Source organism: Pelodiscus sinensis, chromosome 25 (assembly GCF_052426305.1).
Source record: "Pelodiscus sinensis isolate ZL-2025 chromosome 25, ASM5242630v1, whole genome shotgun sequence".
Lineage (NCBI taxonomy): Eukaryota > Metazoa > Chordata > Testudines > Trionychidae > Pelodiscus > Pelodiscus sinensis.
The window spans coordinates 10,630,888-10,652,201 of NC_143076.1; the positions used below are offsets into that span (position 1 = coordinate 10,630,888).

The 21,314-nt window shown below is 43.0% G+C and overlaps 1 protein-coding gene across 13 annotated transcripts in view; it reads left to right on the top strand.

The window, feature by feature from the left end:
- Positions 1-21,314, top strand: part of ARHGAP32 (Rho GTPase activating protein 32) — a 472,553-nt gene that overhangs the window by 278,684 nt on the left and 172,555 nt on the right. The window contains exon 1 of one of the 13 annotated variants that reach the window (XM_075909254.2): positions 3,382-3,988. The exons of the other annotated variants lie outside the window; for them this stretch is intronic. The gene's annotated coding sequence lies outside the window, so the exon portion shown is untranslated. Of the gene's footprint in view, positions 1-3,381; positions 3,989-21,314 lie in introns of those variants that run through there. 13 annotated transcript variants of the gene reach the window in all.

Sequence of the window (21,314 nt, forward strand, 5' to 3'; positions counted from 1 at the left end):
CCATCCCTGACAGATGTCTATCTAACCTGTTCTTAAATATCTCCAGAGAGGGAGATTCCACCACCTCCCTTGGCAATTTATTCCAATATTTGACCACCCTGACAGTTAGGAATTTTTTCCTAATGTCCAATCTAAACCTCCCCTGCTGCACTTTAAGCCCGTTACTCCTTGTCCTGTCCTCAGAAACCAAGAGGAACAAATTTTCGCCTTCCTCCTTGTGACACCCTTTTAGATATTTGAAAACCGCTATCATGTCCCCCCTTAATCTTCTTTTTTCCAAACTAAACAAGCCCAGTTCATGAAGCCTGGCTTCATAGGTCATGTTCTCTAGACCTTTAATCATTCTTGTCGCTCTTCTCTGCACCCTTTCCAATTTCTCCACATCTTTCTTGAAATGTGGCGCCCAGAACTGGACACAGTACTCCAGCTGAGGCCTAACTAGTGCAGAATAGAGCGGCAGAATGACTTCACCAGTTTTGCTTACAACACACCTGTTAATACAACCTAGAATCATATTTGCTTTTTTTGCAACAGCATCACACTGTTGACTCATATTCAACTTGTGGTCCACTATGACCCCTAGATCCCTTTCCGCCATGCTCCTTCCTAGACAGTCGCTTCCCATCTTGTATGTATGGAACTGATTGTTCCTTCCTAAGTGGAGCACTTTGCATTTCTCTTTATTAAACCTCATCCTGTTTACCTCTGACCATTTCTCTAACTTGCTAAGGTCATTTTGAATTATGTCCCTATCCTCCAAAGAAGTCGCAACCCCACCCAGTTTGGTATCATCTGCAAACTTAATAAGAGTACTCTCTATCCCAATATCTACATCATTGATGAAGATATTGAATAGTACGGGTCCCAAAACAGACCCTTGAGGAACTCCACTTGCAGAACTACTAACTTTTGCACATAATCTATTTAAATTAGCCTCTGTATCAGATGACTGGCAGATAGGTGATGTGATACTGATGTTTCAAAAAGTTTCCAGGTTGATTCTGGCAATTATAAGCCTAACTTCAGTACCAAGCAAATTGTTTGTTTGAAACTATAGTAAAGAACAATATTATGAAACACACAGATCAATACAATATGTTAGGGAAGAGTCAATATGGCTTTTGTAAAAAGAAATCATACTTCACCAATCTATTAGAATTCTCGGGGGGAGTCAGCACGGCTGCCCACGGCCCATTTGTTTGCAGCCCATGGTGCAGTTTGGATTTAGGTGGGACTCAACATGTGGCCTTCACTGGGAATACACTCCACAACTGTGAGGCATCTCCCAGGTGGGGTGAGCATTGAAAGACGCAAGTGGATGAGCTGGCTGGAACAGAGAGGTACAGGGTATTGGCGTTTCTAGTATCCAGGGAGGAGGTGCCGGGAGCGCTGGGGCATTGTGAGAAGTGCTTTGTATTCATGCCTGTCAGTGTGAAAGAAGCTATTTGCATATATATTTGCACATATATGCAACCACACTTAAGATGTGGCCCTTGGCATGTGGTGTGAGTATCTTTGTGGCCCCCGGGGCTTCCAAAGTTCAGTAGCCCTGCTCTAGAGCAGCAGTGCGCAACCCAGGGGGTTGCAGCTATCCTCTTGAGGGGTTGCAGCACCGGGTCGGCCGCCATTTTCTTTTCCCTTCTTTAAAGGGGCTGCGACTTTTTTTTCTCAACCAAAATTCCCGTGGGTCCCACTTGGAAAAAGGTTACACACCATTGCTCTAGAGTACTTGGACTTTCAGAATGCCTTTGACAAGGTGCCACGCAGGAGGTTGTTAGGAAAAGTAAGCTGTCATGGGATAAGAGGGAAGGTCCTTTCATGTATCAGTAACTGGTTAAAATATAGCTGAAGCAAAATACAGGACTATGTAGCACTTTAAAGACTAACAAGATGGTTTATTAGATGATGAGCTTTCGTGGGCCAGACCCACTTCCTCAGATCAAGTAGTGGAAGAAAATAGTCACAACCATATATACTAAAGTATACAATTAAAAAAAATGAACACATATGAAAAGGACAAATCACATTTCAGAACAGGAGGGGGATACGGGGGGGGGGAAGGAAGGAAGGTAAGTGTCTGTGAATTAATTATATTAGAGGTGGGGAGAGTTAGATGTCTGTGAGTTAATGGTATTAGAGGTGATAATTGGGGAAGCTATCTTGGTAATGGGTAAGATAGTTAGAGTCTTTGTTCATTCCTTCCTGGAGAGTGTCGAATTTTAACATGAATGACAGTTCAGAGGATTCCCTTTCAAGTGCAGATGTAAAAGGTCTTTGTAGCAGAATGCAGGTGGTTAAGTCATTGAGAGAGTGTCCTTTCTGGTTGAAATGGCAAGAAACTGTTTTTTCTTTGTGATCTTGTCGGATATCTGTTTTGTGGGCATTAGTCCATCTTGTTAGTCTTTAAAGTGCTACATAGTCCTGTATTTTGCTTAATTTAATTATGTGAGTGAACTGGGAAGAAACCAATTCTGGCAGAGTTCAACTCTGCCACAAGATAGGGAATAAAAACAAACGCAACTAATCAGACACAAGACAGATGAATTGCATCATTAGAAAAGCCTTTCAGTAGCTCATAGATGATCATGAAGGAAGACACTTTAATCTAGCAGCCGCTGAGCACTGATTTCACCCTTTCATGGATATCACAAAACACCACCAATTCATTTGCATTGAAACGGAAGAATCAAAATCTAATTTGTCTGGGGTGCTGCTTGATTAGAGTGTTGAAATAAAGGAACAAAATTGTGTCAGGAAACCTGTGGTGACTAGGTGATTGTGTTGGAAGAGCTAGCTGCATTTCTGTCCCTTTCATGGAGTGATAAATAGGTAATGCCATGCAAGGATGGCATGCTGCTGCTGCTGGCTAAATGCAAATGCTGGTAAGAGGGTATTGAAGAGCTCATTTATTCTTTCCTGGTATCTTGGGACCACCGGCAATATCATGAGGTCACAGTAATAGTTGTGTGGTATTGACTTCAATAGGACCAGTCTCTTTAGACAATTAACTTATCTTGTACACTTCGAGACTGAGACCAAAAGTGTGGGTTAGCATAAGGAAATGATTCTCTTATAAAAATTTCAGCTGCCAGCAGATTCTAAATGATAAAATCCCAGTAATGGATAAAACTCATTAAATTTCCAATCACTTTCTCCTCCCCCTCATGGTCATAACACAGACCCTATGAACAAACTGATGTCTTCTTATAAACATATTTGGGTCATCATTTGAATGGGGCAGTTCTGGCTGTTCCTGGGTTTTCAAAAGCAGATGCTCCATTGTTTGAATTCAGTTTAATAATCTGTGTAGTTAATAGAGCTGCAGAATTGTAAATCTTGGAGGGCAGATTTTGCTCTGACTTGCACTCTGAGCAGCATCACTGACTTTAGTGCGATCTCATGGTAAGTCTGGGCTGTGAGACAGCAGCAAAAATGAAAGAAAGAATCTGAAATCAGCTGGAGTTAAACAGTGCTCATGTGAAGCTGTGCTCATGTGACAGCAGTTTGCTATCACTTTTTTTACTCTTTGAGCTGTAGCAGCAGACTTTTTGCCTACCCTGAACACAATCCCGGCACACATTCCCTCCCTCTGTTTCTCTTGGCTCTTGTTAAGCTCCACAGCTTGTCTTGTGGGACCTTTCCAATGAGAGAGCGAGAGAAAGAGAAAGGAATACCACTGATTTCTCTACAGTGCAAATTGAGCATGAAATGGGCAGTGTGGAAACGGCTAACAGGGCTACGGAGAGCGATCTTAAATGCTATTCATAGGCACGTTCATCTGAAGGAGCAGCAGCAGGAAAAGAGGGGAGCAAGTGAGCTGAATGCGAGGAGTTTAATTTGATTTTTGCTGGGCTGGAGTTCTTGCATTTTGGAGCTGATGCCTGGAAGGTTTTTTCAATTAGCTGCTGGGAAACTAAGGAGAAACCTGGAACTGCTAGGCCTTGGCTAGGGATCCCATCCATGGAAAGAATAGATCATTGTAGCAGAGGTAAGTAGAACGCAGACTTGCAAAGATCCTACTCATTGTACAAAGGATTTTCTGTTGTTTATTTTTCTTTTACTGTTGCAGAATCTTAAAATCTAGGTCTATGAGTAGTGGGTGGGGAAATGCATTTAGCTTGGCACCAAATGTTAACAGGAAAATAAAGCAAATGAGAGAGACTATAGCTTAACAAGCAGCATTTTCCATTTAAAATTTCCAGCTCTAGCTGGAAGGGGTTTTTGAATAAAATCTCTTACTTTATAGCATTAAAACCAAGGATGAAAAAAAGATCAGATTTCTCTCGCTCTTCCTCCCTCATATTAACCTTTGGCCTGTTGGAAGGGTTTATATATTGAGGAAGTCAATGTGAATAACAAAATTACTGCATTATAAAGGGTGAATCTTTAAAAACTCAACCTTTTCTAATTTCCCACCTTGTCCAGTAAATCTGAATAATGTTGTTATTAATTTATTATTAAGCTTTAGTACATCCCTGGTATTAATTACAGGAACTGCATTTGCTGCATTTTATGCTAATGTACTTCTGTTTTTAATTCTTGCAGATGACACACAGAATGTGTTTTTATTGATGAAACTGGATTTATTAGCGAGTTTGTGTTAATTGATTTAAATGTTAGTAGCCGTTTTTCCTCACTACACTAGTCCTTTTCTTCCCCTTTCTCCCAATAGAAACAGCCCTTGGAATAGAGTCAGAAATGCATAGACACTCTAAACTTTTATGCAAATTAGGAACTTACTTAACCTCTCAAGTGTCTCAAGATACAGGTGATACTGAGTAATGCACGGGGCATCTCATTCAGAGCTTGCATACCATGCTGCAGGACTGATAGCCAAATCTCTGATGGACAGATAATGCTTTCCAGAGGGTTATGAGCAAATTTTTCATTTCATAGTCAATAAAAAAGTAGCTCAGCTGGATCAGTGTTTATCTCGTGACTTCTCAAGAATAAGGCTTTTTAAAATCATGCTATATACACAGGGTGGCTGAAAGAGGGTGGGGGTAAAAGGGGACAGTTGCCCCATGGATAAAATAAAAAAAAGAACAAGTTAAAAATCACTTTAAAAAGTTAGATGTCTGCAGGTCACCAGGGCCTGATGAAATTCATCCTGGAATACTCAAGGAGCTGATAGAGGAGGTATCTGAGCCTTTAGCTATCATCTTTGAAAAATCACGGAAGTCGGGAGAGATTCCAGAAGACTGGAAAAGAGCAAATATAGTGCCCATCTATAAAAAGGGAAATAAGACTAACCCAGAGAACTACAGACAAGTCAGTTTAATTTATGTTCCAGGAAAGATAATGGAGTAAGTAATTAAGGAGTTCATCTGCAAACACCTGGAAGATAATAAGGTGATAGGTAAAATCCAGCATAGATTTGTAAAGAATAAATCATGTCAAACCAATCTGATAGCTTTCTTTGCTAGGATAACGAATCTTGTGGATAAGGGAGAAGTGGTGGATGTGGTATACCTAGACTTTAGTAAGGCATTTGATACAGTCTTGCATGACCTTCTTATCAATAAACTTGGCAAATGCACCTTAGATGGGGCTACTATAAGGTGGGTGCATAACTGGCTGGATAACCATCCTCAGAGAGTAGTTATTAATGGTTCACAATCCTGTTAGAAGGGCATAACAAGGGGGATTCTGCAGGGAGACGGGGAGCAAAGCCTTGGAGCACGCCCACATAAGTCTACACTTCAGTGTCTTCAACATTGGGATAGCTATGATATATATCCCAAACGTCCACGATGTCCACAGGAGAGTTACAATACCTGCTCACGTCAAAAAATTGCTGATTTGGTGGACCATCCTCGAGAATCTGATGGGCAGGATGCCCTTTCATTGACCCCAACCAACAATGCAACTGACCTCAGAGGCATCACTCCTAGGTTGGGGCACCCACCTACAGGGCAAACAAGCCCAGAGCCTATGGTCTCCCCCAAGAATCACTGCTGCACATCAACCTTCTGGGCGGTCTACAACATGTGTTGGCACTTCCTCCCAGTTATCCATGGTCAAGTCATTCGTGCCCTTACCGACAATATGACCATGGTATACTACATAAACAGACAGGGAGGAACCTGTTGTCGACTGCTTTGCGCCGAAGTGATACGTTAATGGAATTGGTGCAACCAACACAAAATTACTCTCATCGCAGAGTACCTCCCTGGGCAGCAGAACTCCACAGCTGATGACCTAAGCAGACATTTCTCCATGAACCACAATTGGGAGTTGCACCCAGAAGTACTGTACGCCATATTCTATCATTGGGGGTTCCTATCAGTAGATCTCTTTGCCACACCTCGCAATGCAAAGTGCCCTCAATACTGCTTAAGGGCCGGCATTGGACGGAACTCCATGGGGGATGCCTTCTTATGTGATTGGAGTCACCATCTTCTATACACCTTCCCTCCCACTCCCCTAATTCCCACAGTTTTGGAGAAAATAGCGATCAAGGGCGCTACGGTAATTCCAATAGCCCCCTTTTGGTCACAGCAGATGTAGTTCCCTTACCTGTCTCGCATGTCGATCTGGTCTCCATATCCACTTCCCAGATGCCAGGATTTGCTCATGCAGAACCACAGATGATTGATATATCCTCAGCTTGATTACTTCGCTCTGACAGCCTGGTACCTGGTTGGTTTCAGCAAACAGAAATTATCTGTTCTCAAGCTGTCAAACACATTCTATTACATAGTAGAAAATCTACTACATGGAATACTTACCTTCACAAATGGAGACGCTTCTTTTCGTGGTGCTCTGATGCACACTTAGATCCATATTCGACACCTATTCACCGCATTTTGGACTATCTTTTATATCTTAAAAATTCCGGTCTCACCTGCTCCTCCATTAAGGTTCATATAGCGGCTATCACCGATTTTCGTCATTCATTGGATAGCTACTCTGTCTCCTCATCCAATGACAAAGAGATTTATGAAGGGGTTGACTAATCTCTTTCCACTATTAGACAACCTGTGGACCTGTGGAACCTAGAGCTAGTCTTGAATGGCCTAACACAAACCCCTTTTGAACCCTTAGCAACGTGTGATCTACACACGCTAACAATGTAGGTCATCTTTCTGCTGGCGATAACCTCTGCATGAATGGTCGGTGAATTGTCTGCCCTCTCACCATTACCACCTTACGCAATATTCACCCCATTGCGGGACATTTGCAGGGCTGCTACATGGTCCTCTGGCTTCGAGTTCGCTAAGCATTATGCCATCCCCAATCTTCTTCTACCCGATACAGCGGTTGCATCAGCAGTCCTTTCCACTGCTACAGCACGATAGCTCTGAATCCTACCTCCGTTACAGGGGCTACTGCTATAAATTCACCTATAGTGGAGCACCCATGGGACACGCATCTCGAAGAACCATGTTTACTGTACAAGGTGAGTAACTTCTTTTTCTCTGCTCTGCCACAGAAGGTTGGCAGCTGAGCTCTCCACTTGTAGCACACTAAATAGAAAGCAACTCACGGTTTCCTCTCATCTCTGCCATTAAGGGGATCACTGTGATGCAAATTACACATTAAGGAAAACTCCTTACTCATGTGACTAACACTGGCCTTTGGGTTAGTGACACTGATAGAACTTTAAAAATTGAAGCTACTTGAATCATTTATGGGCTGTGTTTGTCTTGTTGCACTTTGCAGAGCAGAGGGAACAGTGTCACTAGACATGGCTCATCTTACTGCTTTTACTCTCAGTTGGATCCCATCCGCTACCCCAAGGTTGCATTGTTTGCAATATTGCCATCCCCAGAGATTCCAAAATTATCAATTAGGTCTGAAAAAATCATGAGGTTTTTTTTTTAAAAAAATCAATAATAGTCTGTGTTCTTTTTTTATTCTGCTTCTGGTATCTGAGGCTTCTAGCTCCTGAGGGTGCACTTGTGTCCTGTTCTCACACTTAGAAAATTGAAACTCTCACATAATCACATGTCTGTGAGCCTGGGTCATTAAGAAATGTACAAAACACTGTGATGCTTACAGTGAATTCTCAAGAACTGGGAACACTGATTTTTTTTGAAACATGCCAGTTTACTTACCTCATTTTCCATTAACAGTGCTTCAATGTATGTTTTGAAACTCTTCTTAAAAAACAGCGCTCTCTTTTCCCTCCTTCTCCATATATGGGGCCAAAGTTAGGGTCCCCAGAAGTGTCTTTTTCAGGAAGTGTGGCAATACATGCATCTAAAATCTTTGACACTCATATAAAAGTTATGAGATCACATATCCCTGAAAGTTTAACATGTCCTTGCAAATGTTTTATTAAGTAAATATTTCATGTATGTGATAATTGTTTTATGAGAAATTATTTGGACTAGATTACCCTTGTTCCTCGAGACTATTTTAATTTTCCTTTGGCTGCTTTACTCTTTTGCGTTCTTTGCTTCTTGGTTAAGGCCTGATAACTGCACAGCAGACTACATGGGGGCTACAGGCAGTGCAGTAGGAATTGTTTTCCTCCAGCAGAAATGGCCTGTTGTCTTGCAGGGGTGTCAGTGCTCCGACACCCTGTCATGAAAATACTGTAGCTGCAAAAAATAAGGCACCACACCCCCCTCCCTTGTTTGTGCAGTTGGAATGTTCCATTTTCTTGGCAGAATAAAATGCTTATGTAATCAATAGCATGCCGTAGTAGTGACTTTGTTTGGATGTCAGATACGTATCTGACCTCTAAAGGTCACATCTACACAACAGACTTGCCAGCACAGCTGTATCAGTCAGAGATGTGATGAGGTCTGATCTGTCATCAACAGAGTGGTATTGGCAAAACAGAGCTTATTTCATTTAGGGGTGGTGGAATAAGCTATGCTGGCAAAAGTAGTTTTGCTGGCATAAGCTGTGTCCATCCTATGAGTGCTTGATTGGTAAAGTATATCAGCACAGCCGTACTGGCAAAGCCTTCCAAGTGTAGATCAAGCTTTAATGTAGAGAAATAACAGGCTGATGTACCTTCAGCAAATTGAGGGGTGATTCCTGTATCACTACATGTCTTACATTGCACTTATATTATTAAAAGGGACTATGATTAAGTATAAAGGAGGCCAGGAATTTGTGTGCATTTATTTTACCTTACCCCTCCAAAATACTTATTTTGACAACTCTGTTTTTACTTGTGTCTGGTTTAGGACAGGAATCTCAAACTCCCGGCCTGTGGGCCATCCTCAGCCCGAGCAGTTGCGAAATCCAGCCTGGGAGACCTAGATGGGGACGCTATTTGTTCCCATTCCCCAAGCCTCACCCCTTCCTACCAGTGCCCTATCTTCTTCCCACATGGCACCCCATCCCCTGTGGATGTGGCTGGTGCAGGGCAGCAGTAGCTGCATTTCCTGCGGCAGCTGGAGGTGTGGGGCAAGTGCATACATACACCAAGTGTGCTTTGCTTCCCTGCAGCTCTCGCTGCCGTGGGGCTTGCAGGGGAGCCCGAGAGCTGCTGCCATCCCATGCCAGATCCCTCTGGTAATCCATGTCCTTGGCAAATGGGTGCCATGTTGGGAATAGGGCGGGGGTGATGGTGGGAAGGGGTGGAGCTTGGGGAACAGGAAAGAAGAGCCCTTTGACCCCGGCCCACTGGGTCTCCCAGACTGGATTGCACAACCGGTGGGCTGGGCATTTAAAGGTGAGCCCATCTTAAGATCTGGGCAGTTGTGTTTGATTTGCCTGGTGGTCACCAAAGTCACATAATGTACAGATCTTCCAAGTAGAAGTGATCAATAATAAATCCTATAATCATACACTTTATTGCCAGCTCCACACATGAAACAATGAAGAGTCATGCACCTAAAATCGTGAAATTTTAAATAATAAAAGTTTTTTTTTCTTGTTTTAGTATTTGAGCCTTTAAGGTACGCTTATGTCATGTTTCAGACTTTTCTCCAAAACATGGGGAGTGGAGAGTAACTTACTTAAAAAAAAGGGAGGGGGGGGCAATAAACTTAGATTTTCATCTAATCATAGGACTTCAGGAGCTGTGCTTTCAGAAAAACACCAAAAATACATTCATAAAAGGCACCCCCATTAACACCAACTAATAAAATCCCTTCTTCTCCATCTCTTTCTAAGTTTCCTAGAGAAAAGGAATTCTGATAGCCTGGAATGTTAACAAATCCAAGGTAAGAAACAAATGATTGCCAATAGCACTTATGAGACCAAGCTGTGAAGCTCCCTGCTAGAGGATGTTGTGAAGGCCAGAACTTTAGCAGGATTTTAAAAAGAGCTAGATAAATTCATGGAGGATAGGTCCATCAATGGTTATTAGCCAGCATGGGCAGGAATGGTGTCACTAGCCTCTGTTTGTCAGAGGCTGAGAATGGGCAATGGGATGAATCACTGGATGATTCCCTGTTGTGTTCATTACTTCTGGGGCACCTCGAATTGGCCACTGTTCGAAGGCAGGACACTGGGCTAGATGGACCCTTGGTCTGACCAGGTAAGGCCGTTCTTATGACTGCCCTACTGAAATCCACCTTTTTTCTCTGATACCAAGTAGACTTCCGCTCTAGCATCTTTGCTGATCACAAGTGCGGTAGCCTGGCCTGGGGAGAGGGAGTTGGTTCTTCCAACAGCAAAACCCTTTAGGGTTTAAAAAAAATGAATAGCAATATATTCCACCCAGAAAACACACAAATGCAGTTCATGGAGTACTTCATGATGCTGTGTACTCTCAGCCAATCAGCAAAAGGAATGCCCAAGGCAAAGTTCTTGTGCACAGCCCCATGTTTTTAAATGTCAGCTCTATTAACTCGATGAAAACATTCTGCTTTCAAACTTTACCAAGGTTTTGATGCTTAATATAGACCAGACCCTGATTGACCGCAGCTATAGTATTAGAAACATATACATATACATTTCTGTGTCTGAAGACCATTCCTCTCACACATTTACAATGAATGAACTACCAAAGCAGGCAGAAAAGTCTCCTGCAACTTAGTATAGGTCCCTTCTCAGATGGGAAACTATAAAATTGCTGTGTGGGGCTCCATGTTTGTCTCTCAATAACTTGGAGATCAAACATGATCAGTTTACATATAAAGCTGCCAGCACCAATAACAACCTGGGAACTGAGAATCAAGATGAGTTATTTTCAACTCATGCATCATCACCAGCAATAGAATCTTCAGGTTAAAAAATTCCATTCTCATCTTTGTAATCCCATTTTCTTCTTCCAGTATGTGCCAGTGTATATCCCACCATCGATGGACATTAGGCTCATGCATAGTTTTTTTTTTTTTTTTAAATAACTGTTCCACCATGTGTTCCCATTAAGAATGTTGAGAGGCAGGTAATTGACTATGTAGTCAATACAATTTGTATTGACTACAAGATAGTCGATAAAGCTCTGCAGTTTAAATGTAGTAGGATCCTGGTGTGCAGGCAGCCCAGCTCCTGCTACATTTAAACTGCAGTGGGGATAGGTCCTACAGAGCCAGGACCGGTGCGACTCTGCATTTTAAATGTAGGAATAGGGCAGCTCTTACTACTTTTAAAATGCAGTGCTACAGTGGTCCTGTACCAGCGTGAGCTGGGACTGAGATGGCCTTGCTCAGTCCCAGCTCGTGCCAGGTCCAGCAGCCCCTGTCCATGGCCAGGCCTGTCCACTGCAAGCAGCAGCTGCCTTTTTGCAGTGACTGGGGCTGCATACAGGCGGCAGCGGGGGAGGGCACCACAGAGACATGCTGAGAGGGGAATCTATTTTTAAGCCAATTCTTCCTAGCACCGTCTGCTGTTCGTCCCCTGCTCCCTCAGATACAGAGACGGGGGGAAGGAAGCAAGTAGTCGACTCAGATACCTGATAAGGATAGGCCTGTTGGGTAGTTGAGTAATCGATTACTCTTACATCCCTAGTTCCCATTTGAGGATATAACGGGCTGTGTGGGAGTGAAATTAACAAAATTAGAAAGATTAAATTCTGAAAAATAAATCCAGGTCAATGAGTTTCTCATCATCTATTTCATTTTTCCTAGTACAAAAAAGAAAGCCTTCCCAACCAACACTGTGCTTATAAAATTTGCCATTGCTATTTTATATCAAAACTCACTTTTAGGATGAACATAAACTATCAAAAATAGATTCAAATAAGAGACTCAGTGTAGTAATATGAAAGTAAATAGTTCTGAGTCACTGGAGTAATTTAGGAGATAGTAAAATTACTGTCTGGTGTCCCGGAGCAACTTTGAATTTGAAAAAGGAGGGAATAGCTCCTGTTTCTAGAGTCACCTATTGCATACAAGCTTTGAGATTCCATTTAATAAAATGAAAGTTGTTTGTTTTCACCTCTGTGTAGGTTAAAGCTTTGTTTCAATTAATTTTTAAGGACCTGATATTGAGAAGTGCCAGGTAGTGCTGGCTGGGAATCTTTCAGCTAAATGTCATTTCACTGGAAAATCCTGATTTGTTGAAACCAGATCTTTTCCCAGAAACATACTGGTTTTAACAAAACTTTTGGGGGGAATATTTCTTGAATTCAGGGTGGAATTGAGAGCCTGACTATATAGCTTTTTGAGTAGGGTACTTGCCTTGAATGAATTAAGCAGAGAAGGGATTTGCCCCATGGGTTACCACACCCCAAGGTAATGTCCTCATCAGATGGGTGGGGATGTCTTTCTCTTTCTTAGAATGTAAATACTTTTTAGTTTTTGCTGGATGAATTTGCTTGGTTTTGGTTTGCCCTGGTGCCAAATGCCCTCATTCAAATTAACATGAATGGAAGTTGAGGGCACTTGCACCTCTGCGAAATTACATAAATAGTTTTATTTTTAACTGTAACAAGGCTTTTAGGACCACGATGTACAACTGAACTACATAGTGTAAAATGAGAATGATTTTTAATTGTCACTAGTGGAAATAAATGAGAAGAGGCTACATTTTGTAGTGCTTTCTCAGGTCAGCTCTCACCAAACTCCCCTTGAGTTTTGTCTGAGGAAATATACTGTGTATGAATTTGGCTCTAGATATTTTTTAACTAGTGGTAGAAATGGTTTGCAAGAAAAATTAGCCTCTTATTTCTTGCTTTTGGCCTTCAGATGTAATTTTCACCCCATAAGTACATTCCACAGTGGTGGATAAAGGTGGCATTTATACTGTGGTTTTGCTCATCAGAATTGCTAAGTTGCACAAACTTCATAAATTAAAGAGTGGACTGGTTTCAAGGAGGCAGTAAAAGTGTGGTGGCTTAAAAAGAAAAAAAATGAGTTCCAAATAGTGTCCGAAAAATTATCAAATGTAACAGTGGTTTAGACATGTAATGAGCTTTTTCTATAGCTGAGCATGAACAGCTGCAATTTCGACTGCATGTGTCTGGCCACCTTTGCCAGGGAGTAACCTTAAATTCCATTCTGGAAACATAAAAAGATTACCAGATTTCCTTGGAACAATGACATGCTCCTAGCCAGGAAAACTATCAACCTTTCCACTGACTTATAGCTCCTGGCAAGAGACAGCTTGTGGCTCTTTAGCATTCGCCCCATCTCTTCCGACTTGATCGATCATTCTACGTTTTGCGCAGCAGTGACTAACAGCTGAGTTTGAGATGCTGCATGATTATATTTGGCTTGGTTGACATTGTTGAGAAGAGGAATTGATGTATATTTCCTGATGAATGCATTGCAGTACTTCCTCAGACATGTATTAGACCTCCCCAGGTGTATGTCTGGCCTGTAGTTAACTTGCATGATCAGCTCTGGGGTTGGAGTAACCCTGTTGTGAGCAGCCACATGGTGCAGTCATATTCAAATCCAGGAGTGAGCCATAATTTTTGCACGGGCGCCACTCCACAAATGTTGGTAAGTTTTCAAGGGCTGCACATTTCTATTATGTTAATGGAAGGGGTCTGAGAGGGAGTTTGGGTGCAGGGGAGCACTCTGGGCTGGGGCAGGGATTCAGGTGCAGGAGGGGGTGCAGGATCTGGGAGGGCGTTGGGATTAGGAGGGAGCTCCAGGCTGGGGCAGAGTATTAGGGTGAAGAGTGTGGGCTTTGGGAGGGAGTTGTGACCTGAAGTAAGGGATTGGGATGTGGGGTAGGGTGTGAGGTGTAGACTCTGGCTGAGAGGTGCTTACCACAAGTGGCTCCTGACCCAAAGTGCCTGCTGTGGCTCCACACACTGTGGCTCCACACTGCTGCTGGCATGTGTCTGTACGTCCCCTTGTGGGGGAGGGAGTATATGGTGCCCCGCCCCCCAGCACCATCCTCACAACTCCCATTGGCCAGAAACTACTGCTTCCCTGACGTAGCCCCGCACCGTTCCTGGATATGGTCGGCTGCTGCTGACATGTCTCTGTGCTGCCACCCTCCTCCCAAAATTCAGAAAGGGGCAACAAAAATGAGTAGAGGTTTGGAATGGGTCCCATATGAAGAGAGATTAAAAAGACTCTGACTTTTCAGCTTAGAAAAGAGGAGACCAATGTGGGATCTGATTGAGGTCTATGAAATCATGACTAGCGTATAGAAAGTAGATAATGAAAAATTATGTATTTATTCTCTTAACACAAGAATGAGGGGTCACCAAAAAAAAAAAAACTTAATAGGTAGCAGACTTAAAACAAACAAAAAGAAGTATTTCTTCACACAGTGCATAGTCAACCTGTGGAACTCCTTGCCAGAGGATGTTGTGAAGACCAAGACTTTGAACAGGGTTTGAAAAAGAACTAGATATATTCATGGAGAATAGTCCCATCCATATTTATTAGCCAGAATAGGTAGGAATGGTATCCCTAGCCCCTGTTTGTCAAAAGCTGGGAATGGGTGGTGGGAAGGATCACTTTATGATTACCTGTTTTAGTCATTCCTTCTGGGGGACCTGGCATTGGCCACTGTTGAAGGACTGCATACTGGGCTTGATGGCCGTTCTTATGTATTCTTCGCTTTGCTCTGCTGCTATTCTTCTGTGGCTCAGCTAGGGATGCAAAATCCCATTGAATTGGTTAACAGGTTAAACATTATGTATAACTGGTTAATTGATTAAGGGAAGGAAGGAGGGGGAGGCTGAAGCACCCTTCTCCGCCTTGCAGGGCTGGAGCTCCCTCCTGCCTGCGGTGGGCAGGAAGCTGTTCTAGCCCCTTCCGGTTAACCAGAACTGGTAAACCATTTACACCCCTAGGCCCAACCATTCCCTAATGTTGCTTGTGCCCTTCTTATTGTCCTAGCACAGATGAGAGCTCACCAATTGGGAGTGTCTACATAGCAGTTCCGTTATTTCGAAATAATTCTGAAATAACGGATGGCTCTACTGCTGCTATTGCAAAATAGCTCCCGCCCAGGGCCATTCAAAGTAATTACAGGCAGTCCCCGGGTTACATGGATCCGACTTACATCGGATCCCTACTTAGAAACGGGGTGAGGCAACCCCGCACTAGCTGCTTCCCCCCAGCAGACCAGGGAGATGCAAAGCTAGCGCCCCCTTCCCAGCAGACCAGGGAGACGCAGAGTGGCTTTTCTCAGCAGACACCTCAGCTTGAGAATAAAGGACTGAGGGAAGTGAGGGGTGGGAGAATAAAGCTGAGCTCTGGAGAAATGTTTGGCTAGAGTTTCCCCTACAATATGTACCAGTTCCGACTTACATACAAATTCAACTTAAGAACAAACCTACAGTCCCTATCTTGTACGTAACCCGGGGACTGCCTGTACTCCCCAGTGCCTCCTGGGCCTCTAAATCGAAGTAGCACATCCACATTAGGGAAGCCTGCTTTGGACTAATTTGGAGGCTGCCCTGAAGTGTAGACGTGCTATTTCAAAATAGGCTATTTCAGGGGGAAAAAATTCCAAAATAGCTTATATCGAAATAAACGAGCTGTGGAGACGTACCCTTATATAGCAGAGCTATAGTGCTTTGCAAAATGCTGCTTGTCCTCTCTTTTGCAGAGAACAACTTTTTTTGCACAGTTACGATCTGCAGAGGTAAGTGTAATTTGTACCTGGCCTGCTAAATATTCTGGGCATATTTTGAGAGTGAGTGCCCAGAATATTGTAAAGTTTGTAGAATAAACTGAATTTTATCAGCATGTTCAGCAATGTGTCAATTGTTGCGCTTAATGTGGAGGGTCCGGAAAAAGGACATGTTCTGTCAATATTTTGTCCTGAAATGCAGAACGTGTATTTGACAACATGGCTTGGTAGCAGATCCATGGTCTTGAGTACATATTTTGCTGAATGATACAGAAGTCAGCCCACTGTGGCCCATGTCATCAGCACCAGAACTTTTGCCTACCAAGCTGCACTTAGCAGGAAAGCCCTCTTACTGGTTTTATCCATAATGTCAGTTGCATTTCTTAAAGGAGCCATTCACCAGGTTCCAATTTTAATAGCACATGTAAGATACAGGCTTCTCTGCTTATGCTGACCCACAATCATTGCATAGTGACCACAGAACTCTGTATAGGAGCTTGAGAAATTTACCATGAAATTTTCCATAAACTCAATTGCACATAGTCATAAAGATGTCCCCAGATCTTGTGAAAGCTCACACAGTCTGTGCCGAAGGTCATATCTTCCCAGGGTTAGTCCTGAGTCAGCATAGGTTCTGTGTCCCCGCTACATGATGGGGCATGGCAAGTTGTTTGTATTCAAAACGCCTTTGTGTGACTAGACTGTTGGTACGGGGTTCCAGAGGTCTGACTCTGCTTCAGTTAATTTCAGTGAACATAAGAATATAAGACCGGCCGAACCGGGTCACAGCAAAAGTCCATCTAGCCCAGTAGGCTGTCTTCCAACAGGGGACAATGCCAGGTGCCCCGAGGGGTGAACAGAACAGGGAATCAAGTCACCCATTCCCTCCCGTCACCCATTCCCAGCTTTTGACAAACAGAGGCTCAGAACACCATTCCTACCCATCCTGGCTAATAGCCTTCGACGTACCTAATCTCTATGAATTTAACTGGTTCTTTTTTGAACCCTGTTCAAAGTCCTGCTCTTCACAACATCCTCTGCCAAGGAGTTCCACAGCTTGACTGCGCTGTGTGAAGAAAAACTTCCTTTTTTTGTTTTGTTATAAACCTGCTACTGGTTAATTTCATTTGCTGTCCCCTAGTTCTTATGTTATGGGAACTAGTAAATAATGTTTCCTTATTCACTTTTTCCATACTTGTCATGATTAATAGACCTCTATCGTATCCCCCCTTAGTCTCCTCTTTTCTAAGAAGAAAGTCCCAGTCTTTTAAAATCTCTCTTCATATGGCACTCATTCCAAACCCCTTATAATTTTTGTTGCCTTTTTCTGAACCTTTTCTAATGCTAAGATATCTTTTTTTGAGATGAGGCGATCACATCTGTACGCAGTATGCAAGATGTGGTCATACCATGGACTTATACAGAGGCAGTAAGATACTCTTTCTCTTATTCTTAACATTCTGTTTGCTTTTTTAACTGCTGCTGCACACTGAGTGGATGTTTTCAGAGAACTCTCCAGAATGACTCCAAGATCTGGATGCAGATTTGGGTCTGGGGTAGTCTTTGGGGGTTCAAGTGTGCTCCCAACAGCGTTTTTTACCTTGAATAGTTAACATTCCACCCCAATTATTATTACTTAAAGGTGATATGGGTATATTTTTTTTAGTATAATGCAGGTAAAACTGGCTAACTAGGCAAAGCTTTGTTTACCGCTTTATGCAGAAGGATTTATAGGATTTATTTGGCAAAGCTCTTGTAACCTTTTCCTTAATAAGCTCTGTTTTCCATGATCACTGTATGCCAATGGGTGTGTGTTTGTATATAGAGAGAATGTGAGAGACTGACTGACTTGAGCAAAGAATATTCCCAACTTTATAAAGAAGTTGGAATGAACAAGTTTCACAGACAGATGGACCAATCCTTGTTTCCTAAGTCTGGCATGCAATATTATTAAAACGGGACCGTTAGATGATATAGTCAGCAATGTGGAATGTGGCAGGTCCTGTGTGTCTTGCATTCAGCCAGCTTCTCAGCCAGGTTTTGTGATTGCAGAGTTCCAGATAAATGACTGAAACTTAATGTCATTTGATCCAAATGCTGATGTTTCACAGATTTCTGCAACAACGTACTCATGGAGAGCTACTAGGATGAAACTTTCCAAGCCTCTTTGGAGTGGACAAATTATTTTTTTGTACTATTACAAGACAAGCAACATTATTTGCTAGCCCGTAGAAATTCTTCGTGTGTTTTATAAAAATGTTTATAAGTATTAAAATGCACACTTTCAAATCACACATCTAGAGTGTGTTTCACCATAAGAGGTGAACTCCTGTTTTTTTTTAATTGTTATTTATTTCTAGAAGAGAAATCCAGAAAGCCAATAAGTTCTTCTCTGCAGGAGACTCATTTTAATCACTCTATTCAGCAGCTTACTAGGATGAGCTGTATTATCCCAGACAATGAAGGGTCCAGTGCAGTAGATCAGGCTTTGGATTTTGTTTTTTTCCTGCTAGCCTTGTTTGTTTAAATGATCAATAAAGCTTTGACCAGCAACCGTTGGGTTTTTTTTTTCTGCAAAACATATGTAAACGGGATGCATAATTTAGCATTGCCTTTCACGATACTGAGGGTGGAGCTATTCCCAATAAGTGGACTGATTCAGTGAGATCATGCTTGTTGCCTTGGTTTAGGAAATCTTTGCTGCTATTCAGTTTATTATAGTTAGCTATTGTTCAGTGGATCGTTATATTTGGAACTGTGGTACTTACTACAGTCAGCTGCACCGGGTGACGTATTACTTTGAAGGCAGAAAGAAAAGAATGCCCGCTCTGACATACTACAGTTGAAGCAAACAGAGAAATCTGATACCTGTCTGTAGGATTTTTGCACTTCTCTGTCCTTCATGTGCAAGTCCAGTTATGAAGGATAGATGCTTAGAAATTTGGCTTTGCCTGGGTAGCTGATTGATACTATGGAATACATTTATATCACTAGGATTTGCATGTAAATGTCAATGTGTAATTTATTCCTAAATCCATTTTTTTAAATTAAAAACTGTGTTCTTGTAGCAGTCTTATAGAATTCCATTCTGTATTAATCCATTTCACTGTGTGTAATTAAGCAAGTATCATATTCTGCAGTTCTGTTTTCTCGAGTGTTTTCTTTACAGTTTTGGCATTTATTTCAAGATTTTGTACAGTTTATCTGCTGCTCTACCTTTCATCTGTTAACATGTCTCATTATAAAATGCTGCCACTGAAAAAATTATGCTGTTAAAAAGATGAATGAAGTCACTCACATCTACTTATGATAGCTGAGCACACATCTCTGAAGAATAAATATACCATTGTATAATTGTTTGTTATGTTCAGGAAACTGTAGCCTGTCTGATGGTGAAAAGTGAGTATTTCAAGGGATACGAAAAATGCCAATCTATATATAAATTATTGGAGACTGCTGCTTCCATTCAGTGCTTCCCCAGATGATCCAGTTGATGTCTGGGGGCTGGGAGGGAAGGACGGTACCCTTTTCTTGTAGCATTATTTGTCTCTGGCTTCTCTACTCAGAAGAATAATATAATTTGCCCAGGTTGGGGGTCATTCAGTTCAGCACGTAGGACCTGGTCCAAAATCTATGAAGTTCAATGGGAGGCTTTCCTTTGTGCTCAATTGACTTTAGATCAGGCCCATAAAAATAGTGAGCGCAGTTCTGGTCGTCTTGTCTCAAAAAAGGTGCATTGGAATTGGGGGAAAAAAATACAGATAAGGGCAACACATATGATTAAGGATAATGGACTAGTTAGCTTAAGAGGAGAGTTGACAAAATCTGTGTTTGTTCAGTTTGGAAAAGAGGCAACTGAGGGAGGGGGGATATGTCAAAGGTCTATAAAATCATGACTATTGTAGAGAAAGTGACTAAAGGAGTACAAGAAGTGGGGCGAGAAGACGGAGGTCATGTGATAAAATCAATAGGCAGCAGGTTTAAAACAAACATAAGGAAGTTCTTCTTCACACAACATAAAGTTAACCGGTGGAACTTGTGATCTTTACAACATTCCATGGCAACAAATATCAATGGGTTAAAAAGAAAGAATTAAATCAGGTTCATGCAGGGTAGGTCCACCAATGTTTATTCATCAAGATGGTCAGGGACAAAACCCCATGATCTGGATAACCCTAAACCTCCAGCTGCCACAAGGACTGAACAGCAGGGATGATCATTTGCTAAATGGCCCTCTTCTGTGCATTCCCTCTCAAGCTGGTCACAGTTGAAAGACAACATGCTGGGTTAGATGGACCATTGGTTTGACCTAGAGTGTCCGTTCTTATGCTGTGTTCTTTATACAGTAAAACTAATCCAGCACACTCGGGGATTAAGGCGTTCCAGTTATCTAAAAATTCCAGTTATGTGAGGGTCCCATCAACCTAGGAAAAAACCAATGGACAATAATAGTAATACAGTAAAACTCCATTAGTCCGGCATCCAATGCTCCGGGACTCCTGATGGTCCGGCACTGAAACTGACCAGCAGCTGAATCGGGGAAACCGGGAGCAGAGCAGCTGGGGTGCTGCCGGGTTGGTCTCGTAGCGCTGCCCCTCGGGGCTGTGGGACCAACCCGGCAACACCCCAGCTGCTCTTGGGGACGCCTGGGGCAGAGCAGCTGGAGTGCTGCCAGGTTGGTCCCGCAGCGCCAAAGGACGGCGCTGCGGGACCAACCCCGCAGCACCCCAGCTGCTCTGCCCCAGGCGTCTGGATTCAGCCTGCTGGTGAAACTGACGCGGCTGGTCAGTTTCAGCAGCGGCTGACTTGGGGACCCCTGGGGCAAAGCAGCTGGGGTGCTGCCGGGTTGGTCCCGTAGCGCTGCCCCTTGGCGCTGCGGAACCAACCCGGCAGTACCCCAGCTGCTCTGTCCCAGGCATCCCCAAGAGCAGCTGGAGTGCTGCTGGGTTGGTGCCGTAGCACCGCCCGTTGGCGCTGCGGAACCAACCCAGCAGCACCCCAGCTGCTCTATTGCAGGCATCCCCGATTCAGCTGCTGCTGAAACTGACCAGCAGCAGCTGAATCAGGGATGCCTGGGGCAGAGCCGGACTATCGTAAAGGGGGGCTATGAGGGGTCTGGGGTGGCATCCCCTCCCACCCCACTCCAGACCCCTCATAGCCCCCCTTCTGATAGTCCGGCATATCTGATAATCTGGCACCCCCTGGGTCCTAAGGGTGCCGGATTATCGGAAGTTTACTGTACTCAAGTTTTTAATAGTGGTAGTTTTGTAGTGTGAGGCACTTGGTCTCACATTTCTATTTTGAGTTAAAGATTAGTACTTAAATAAAAAATTGTTAAGCCAATCATGGTGAACCAAGCCAGGCCTGTGCGCCTAAAGATGTGACAGTATTATGGCTGAAGGCAATGCCGGTTAACA